Source organism: Pseudopodoces humilis, chromosome 2 (genome assembly GCF_049639895.1).
Source record: "Pseudopodoces humilis isolate 2021_Gansu_Grassland_sample_001 chromosome 2, ASM4963989v1, whole genome shotgun sequence".
Lineage (NCBI taxonomy): Eukaryota > Metazoa > Chordata > Aves > Passeriformes > Paridae > Pseudopodoces > Pseudopodoces humilis.
Genome location: NC_142201.1, coordinates 73,603,318 through 73,611,857, shown reverse-complemented (window position 1 = coordinate 73,611,857; position 8,540 = coordinate 73,603,318).

The window sequence follows — 8,540 nt, the reverse complement described above, 5'->3', positions numbered from 1 at the left end:
TTACTGTGTGGTGCAAGTGTTTGTACAATACTTGGTGTTTGTGTAATGCCAGGCTGAAAAGGTCTGAGTCTTAGTAGTCTTGGAGCTACATGTGTGCAAAAATAGTTTGAGACAGGGAATCAACTTACAAATATTTCATAGTCTTTTCACTTCTTACCTTTGTTAATTAAAACTTCCTGTATGCAGCTTAGAATTTGTCTTTTAACAGTTCTTTTTTGTGTTTTTTCCCTCAGCGATAGATGCAAGCCAAGCAGCAGTTCAATTTTCCTAGGCTTGCCATTGGCATCAGTCATGGGGGGAAACCCAAAGGAAAAAAGAAAGCTATTTACTTTTTTTCCAAATAGTCTTGTAACAGCTGATGACAGAACATTTTAATGCCTAACAGGAAATTAAGGTTTCTGGAGATCTGTAGATCTTGAGCGCACATCTAGAATATTTTGTCGTCTTTCAAAACAAATCATGTTTTGTGCCATTACCTCTCTCTCTTCTTTCTAGAAATCATAAATACAATGTGGTCCATCTAAATTTAAGAAAACATACTGAACAGAATGATCTTTGCACAAAAAATAATTACCTTCTGTCCTACAGTTAAACATAGATCTTCATTGAATTTGAGCTTGTGTACAACTAGGCTGCACCCTGTATTCTGGTGTACACCATGAAAAGGAAAATCTACTTGTACTGTAACTACTGAATCTATGCCTTATTACAAAGATGAAGAAAAGTTTGCGAGAGAGGATGATTTTTACAACTATTATACAAACATTAGGAGTTCTGCTGTAGATAATTCCGAATTCAAACATGCTGTTAAACTCTCCTGCTTCCAGTGCTGATGAATATTTTTGTTTCCATTTCTATGACTCTCATCCTACATACTAATCATAGTTTTTAGTGTTTTGCTTTTTTTTCCCCTTCCAAAACTACAAATCAGTGAAGCAATGACTCTTCCCTCCAGAATCCACAGGGGCTAAATTAGATGTTCAGTAACTTCAAACCTGAAATTTAAAAAAATACAGAATATTTTATATACATATTTATATATAAATTCTAAGACATGTATTTTTTGTCTTTAATGAAAATGAAATTCAACTTTCAATCAATAATTTGCAATCCACAGATGTCCAGTATATTCCAATTAGTCACTGGACCCATCAATTGCAGCTTTGCCTGAGAGTTTGAAATTGCCAACTTTTTTGCTTGGACAGTGAATCAAATTGCAAATATGGGATGAGCTGAATAAAGACATTTCAGGTCTAGATTCCTGTGGGTAAGAGAATTAATTTCATATTAGAGATTAGTTATTTTTGCATGGAAGCAGTGTCTTAAACAAGAAATTTTTCTTTCAGTGGAAAGAGTTTTAAAAATATTAATGACATCATTTATAATATTGTGCTTGCATGCAAGTAGAAGACAAGCCAATCTTGTTAAATCAGAAAATTGTGCTTGGTTTTCTTGGAAGGAATATGATAGTTTTCAAGACTGTATCTAATTAGAAAGACCTAGAAAAGTTTGTTTTGGTTAGTTTTCCATGAAATAAAATTTTAGTTTAGAGTAGTTCCTAAAGAATTGTCTAGAAGACTGCAGTTTCTCACGTTGTGATTTTTTCCTGTGTCTTTTAATTACACTGAACTGTTTGAAAAATAAGATTAATCTCCTTTTTAATCTTAATAGCAAGAAGGTTAGGTGATGGTAATGCCTTTTGAAGAGCCACTTGAGACAGGTTGTTTCATGTCAGTGCAAATGGACACAATTGTTACACTTGCTTTTACTTCAGTGGGAAAGAGCAGCTGGATCGTTATGGAATTTTTGGCTAAAAGCATGCTGCTAAAAGGCCAGCAGGACATTCTGACTCCTTATGAATGTGAATGATCCTTCTTAAAGTCAGAAGAAAGTTTTTCTGGGTATCTGTGCTGTGGAGGCACATACTGAAATAAGCGTTGCTAGTGTGTACAAATAAATTAATGTGATTTCACAGTTCTAAGATTAATTTATTTTTTAATTCACCATCACACTTTTTGCTGATAAAAGGATAATTTGGCCCTTTCTCTACACAAGGCCATAACACTGACTTGCATTTCCACTGAATATAGTCTTAATGATCACAGAGTCCCTCTGCCATTTTAGAACAGATCCAGCTTCCCTCACTAGGTCAAGTTGTCGGCCCAGTCCAGGGTAGGTGAGCTGATCTTTGCTGTCTCACATCATTCTTCTGTCCCTGTTACATCTAAAAGCCTCAGGGCCTTTTGTTTCCTTCTCCAGAGCTCCATTCCTTCATCTGCTTTGTTTTCTAGATACTGTCTTTGACATAATTGTACCATGTGCCTGAGAGTAAGAAGCTGCAAAAGCACAGGCTCTGCTCCACATGAGCCTTTCCCAGCAGTGACTGTGGCTGGGTAGACCTTTTCCCTGTGGAACAGCATTGACCTGTGATCCTGTTTCTCAGATTCTCAGATTTAGGTCTTAGATTAGATCTGCTGTCCTAGGTGGCATATCAACACAGTGTTTCTGAGAAGTATTTAGTAACGGTCTCTGACCAAATAATAAATTTTAAAAGTTTTGGCCATCGGTGAAAAGATTGTTAAAAGCGAATAGATGTGTTTTAGTTTGGATTTGTTCAAAAGTTTTTGTATCTTACACCAAAAATGGTCAAGTGGATTAGGAGCTCAGTGGGTAAAACTGGGTTCAAGGCAGTCAACAACTGTGTGACAAGAGACAATGCCATTTGGTGTGAAAATCTGTAACTTTGAAAAGTGGATCTTGTGAGTTCACTCAGCCTTTTACAGGGTCTGTAAACTTGGACAAGATGTAGATTGTTACTGTCTTATGGGATCAAGTCCACTGATGTTAATCAAGACTGCTCATCTTAGACAAGAAATCAGAGATGCATCAACAGAAGTAGTGTATATATGGTTGTTATATGTGTGCTCTGGGAAACATCCAGGCAACAGTTCAACTTTAAACAACCATCTTTACCCAAGACACTGCAATAAGGCGATGACTTGCAAAAAAATTTGAAAAGATGGTTATGCAAGTCACGACAGAGTGCCCTTTGTTGGAGCTTTACAGGATTATAGTGCTACATTCTACAAAGAAGATAAAAGTGGTTCTTGGCAGAATTGATACAGCCATGTCTAAAACAGCAACTGAGATTGTCAGCCTTGACTGCTGCCTAATTCTGCAGGTGTGCTTCATTATCCTCTGGAATACAGTCAGTTTAGATTACTTCTCTCTTTGTAGAAGACGTAAGCATGAAAATTACTATTGAATTTTCAAGACACAACATTTGAAAAATGGTTTGTTTTTTTCAAAAAGTCATTTTTTGTAATATGTTATTTTCTTGCGCTGCGCATGATTTTTATGAGTAGACACTGTATTTGAATCCTGTTCCTTTTAAGATTTGGTATAATTTCTCTACTGCAATAAAATGTGGATTATTTTGTGCTTGTGTTGTCTATTTGTGGTTATTTTATCGTGTTATTACTTAGATCCAGACAGAGGTGAGATTACTGAAACACTTGTCTAACACTCATTTGCTATTTTGGAAACAATATATGGGACTGTGAAACTGTACACTCTTAATGACATCCTTTGGGGATCATGAAGCCAAGGTCTGGACCAGTTCTCCACTATTTAACTTCCTCCAATTTTAATTTCATAATGTGCAACCCAATTTCTGACAAATATGGCATAATGTTGGTGTATTCTGTGCTGGAGTGTGTCTCATCTTGTGGTCAAAATTGGCATAGTGTGAAGTTTAACGCTCTTAGCAAGATAGACATTTTCAAATACAAGACTACGGTGCTGCCCCAGTGTTGCTTACAAGGAACTTTCTGAAGATTTGTTTTTTAATTAGGATGTAGAACACAAAGGTTCTTTAGGTTGTAGTAGGAACTTGTTCCCACAGAAAAAAAAAGCTGTTTTACTTGCACAAGACTTTTCTTAAACATGTGAAAACCGGTTTTGTATTTGTAAGTGATTTAAACAGTAAGAAAACACCTGTTTCAGTTGAAATGCATCTTGTTTTTTCCAACACCTAGAGTACTTCAAAGGTTTGCCAGGATGCTTGTCAGGTATGTCCTAGGGATTTAGTGATGCCTTTTGACGTCTGGGGCAGGAGCACCAAGGTTCCCATCATAACCAAGATGCAATGCCAGACCAATAGGCAATGCCAGAACTTGGAAGGACTTAGGGAGCTTTGGTAAATGGTAATGCTGTACTTATGAATGGCAAAGCTCTGAAGGGGTTGTATAAAAGTTTTCTTCAGGTTCGTATTTTTAATGTTGTATAAATGTCTCACTTTGGACTTGGTAATTGCCTCATAAACATAGGCATTTAAGTTTAGTCAGATATTCCACAAGAGCACTGAGATTTTCATTGCAAACTTGCCCTTGTTTTGTTAATACACATGAAGAGGTAGGTGCATCATTTCTGTCCTGTGTGTGTTGGTGTGCCTTGTGCTGTGCCCTTGGTACCATAGGAGCTCTAACACATCCACCTGAGGTACTTTTGCTGCAACAGCTTTCAGTGGGGCTAGTCCAAACACACAGAGAATTCCTGCTGGCAAGGTTATCTTTGAGCTAAGAAAATATATTGGTACCATTACCAAACTATAGTAAGTTAATGGAAAATACGAGGGAAGAAATTGCATGTAAAGACTTTAATGCTGTAAGGCAAATAATGAGAAGTAAATGTATGAGGAAAGGTATACTAATGCTAGCTTTTAAATCACAGAAGTTCTTAGTTTTTCTCTGTTCTAAGATCTCAAAGCAGCTGAACTTCCTTCAGTCCTATTATTTGGGTTTCTGGGGTTTTTTTCCCCTCAAAATTAAATAGTAGCATCGGTATTACAACTTCGAAGTCCCAGTTAAGATTTCCCAGTTGTGAGTTTCTCTTGTACCTGTAGCTTAATGTTTCCAGACTTGGTTCAGTGTTCTAAAAAATTGCTTTCCTTTCATCGTGAAATAGGCTGAAGTTCACCCAAGCAGCCGGTCACATCTTCTTAATCCATGGGAATCTTTGTCCAGAGTCAGAAATCAGGAGCTTGATGTGCCTTGCTTCACCAGCCTGGTGCTGCTTGAGCAGGCAGCAGTTTCTGAGCTGTTGGGTGTGACAATGGTTTGCTCAGAGGATGGGAGGATGATGTGCTCCTGCTGCAGTGGCTCTGCCTCCTGATTCCTGGAATTACCTCGCTCAGCTGAGTGACGTCGCTTCTTCACTGAGTATTAAACTCTCAATTGCGTGACTGTTACCATTTTTTGTTTCGCAGTGTTGGAGCGAAGCATTCTGCCCTGAGAATTTGCTACCAGCTGTTTTCACCAATGTCTGCAGTTTTTGCCTTTATATCAATATACCACTGGTTTTGGCTTTTAGGCATCACAGATAGCAATCTTAATAACTAGTGCAGAAGGGAAATGCAGTAAGACTAGCAAAAATATAAATAATCTTTATAAACATGATTACAGATTTTATATGTATCATGCATGCTACATGCAAGTAAGGTGCACATGTAATATTTTAACAATAATAATTTAATAAATGTATTATATTTATAAATGTGGACTTCTATATATATGCACACACTTCTTAATAGTACCTTATCTTTCAATTAAACACAGGTCTGTGTTTTCTTCTGCAATTAAGTAAGTACACAATTATGTATACATAGTTTAAATACTCATTTGGTTTTTTTCATTATAGGGGTGTTTTGATATATTTAAATGATTCCCTATTAAAATTACTTGGGGCTTGCATTTAAAACAGCACTCAGGCAAAAATCCGAAAATAATGCCTTGAAAATAATATTCTCTTTAAAATGAATACCCTGTGTTTTCTCAGCTTCAGTAGCAAAGTTTTCAGTAATTTGTCACAGCTGTCATCAGGTGAGAGGATCCTCTGTCCTTGTATCTGTTGATTGTACAATGTGCTCCTCATCTTAATTGAGAGCTTTTGTGAAAGGCACAGTGAACTGCTTGTTCAGTGAGGTCACTGGTCTCTTTGTAAGAGAAATGGAATTTTCCTGCAGTTATTAAGTTCAAACACTTTTACTGAATAGAATAATATTCTCAGCAAGCAGTGTTTACTACCTGCATAAAAGCAATATTTTTAATCTTGTGATGGTTACGTGGTCTACAATTAATTAGCTGCCTGTACAACGTTAGGAAAATGTATTAGATTAATTTTGTATAGTAAAACTGTGTGGGTAGAGGTTGTACTCCAGTTTTGTATTTCCACATACCACACTTACTATTCTCATGTAAGTGGAAACAGTGTATTACAAAGAGACTGATACTTCTGATATCATTGTTTCTGCCTAATTGCTTGTTAGGATCTTTAGATTATTTGCTGTGTTAATTTAGAATGTTTTCCCTAGAGTGCAGTAGGATGTTTATTTGCATTTCAACTCTAGCAGTCTGACTATTCCTGTTTGCAGAAATTATTATCTCTTGGTCACCTTTTGGGATAAAACCAGAAAATAGTAAATTGCTGATTGGAGTGGAAGCACATTGGTTTCAGCTGGATTGGATAAAGTCAGATGTGCTGCCATAGGACTATGTAGCACTGGTTGTGTGAATGCCTTTAAGAAATCAGAAAAGACTTTTCTTCTCTGAGGCAAGATATCAGTTAGAAGAAAGAAAGAAGGAAGTAATGTCAGATGAAGGCAATAATTTCTCCTAAAAGACTGCTGAAAGAGTGAAGACCCTCTGAATATGCTAGTGATTGTAAAAGACATCTGATTTATTTGTAGATGTCAATTTGGGGACTTCAGAAGTCTTCTAACAGAACAATTATGGTTTTGGTTTTGTTGGGGTTTTTCTTTGGAGTGACAGCAGTTTGAGTGCAGCATTGATTGGATTTGCGTTGTTTAGTTTGTATAAACAGGCTTTTAAAAGGCAAATAAAAATTCAATTGCATAAACATTTAAATCTGTTGAGGCAAGTATCTGTTTGCTACATTGATACAGATATGAGTACACATATATACATATATATATACATATATATATATATATGTATATATACACATAATCAGCCTTACAAGAACTAGAAACCAACCCCATCTCTGTAACCAGGAAGTGTCAGAGAAGTGCTTCAAGAGTGAGTAATACAAACAGTACAAATAACTTGCGCTGATGTAAGAGAAAATTTAAGATCCAGCAGCTGAGAAATAAAAAACAGTGCTTTGAACAAATATGAGAAGGAGCAGATTAAGATACAATTTTTTTATCTGTTGGAAGCTTTTATTAAAAATACATGAGTTAAAATACTGTGAAAATGAGTGAATGTAGTAGGTAAATATCTATTTTTTTGTCATTTAATGATTGGTACTTTGTATGAAGGAAGTCAACAGAAACTGAAGAAACTGCATTGGATTTATTTTGCTTTAGCCCATTGGTCTTAAGGACTTTCCTAATTGAACATTCTGGGGAACACAGGAAAATCCATGGTCTCTTTACAGTACATGCTTGAAATGTTTTTGAGAAGAGGAGACCAGATGCAACTGTTTCAGAAAACAAATGCTTCTGAGAAAGAGAAGCTCCTGTCAGAGTGGGTTGGCAGGTGACAGAAAAACACCTGTTAATTAGAAAAACTGGTGGGTACATCACAGTCAAATAACTACAGTGTCCTGCTTTGAAGAGGTGGTTTCATGATGTTGGTGTAAGGCAGAGTATAAGGAATGCTGCCTACATCTTCTTTGTGCAGTACAGGTCCTGTAGGACGTAGACAAACCTGCTCTTGGTGTCTGTAAAATAGCATTATTGGTAAACGAATAGTCAAGAGCATGTGTAAATAGTCAATAGCAAGTGTAAATGGAAGTCTGAATCTCAACTCTTGAGGATTCTTCCATCCTGAGCTTCTGAGAATGGACAGCTGTTATCTTCTATGCGTGATGATTCCCCAGCCCTAAATTATCCCATTTCTACCATAGGGCTCTAAATAAGATGTTTGTCCATTCCAGCATGCAGGGCTTCCCTCCTGGAGCCAGGAGGGTCTCTGAGAACTCACATACGTTGGGGAGATTTGGTAAGTGAATCAGGCCAAGCACTGCAAACCAGTCTAGCACCTGAGCTCACATCAAACAAGTCTTTGGAAGAAGAAGCTTTGATTCTTCAGGTGAGTATGACCACAGCTAAAACTGGATTTTCTAGTGTGCTATTTGTGGCGAAAACTACTGTTCTAGGATTTATAGAATCTAAGATAAAAGCCCCAGTCTGTCTGGTTTTTGGTTTTGTATGTCAAAGCATGTACTTTCAACTAAAAATGGCAGGACAGTGGCACAGTGGGAAGATAAGAATTAAGAAGCTTCCAGTTCTGGTGGTAAAATTTTTTTTAAGGAATCTTCCAATTCTGGTGGTAAAATATTTTTCTCTATCCCTTTAGCTTCCATAGGTGTAATAGTTCTGTATGTCTAACATACATTTTCTTGTTATTATTATATATTACTTTTTGTTTATTTTATTGGTCTAAAATTGCCTTTCTTCTATTTTAACTTTGGAAAGGCATGTGGTTATGTTTTAACTGAATGTCTGGTAATATAAAAGT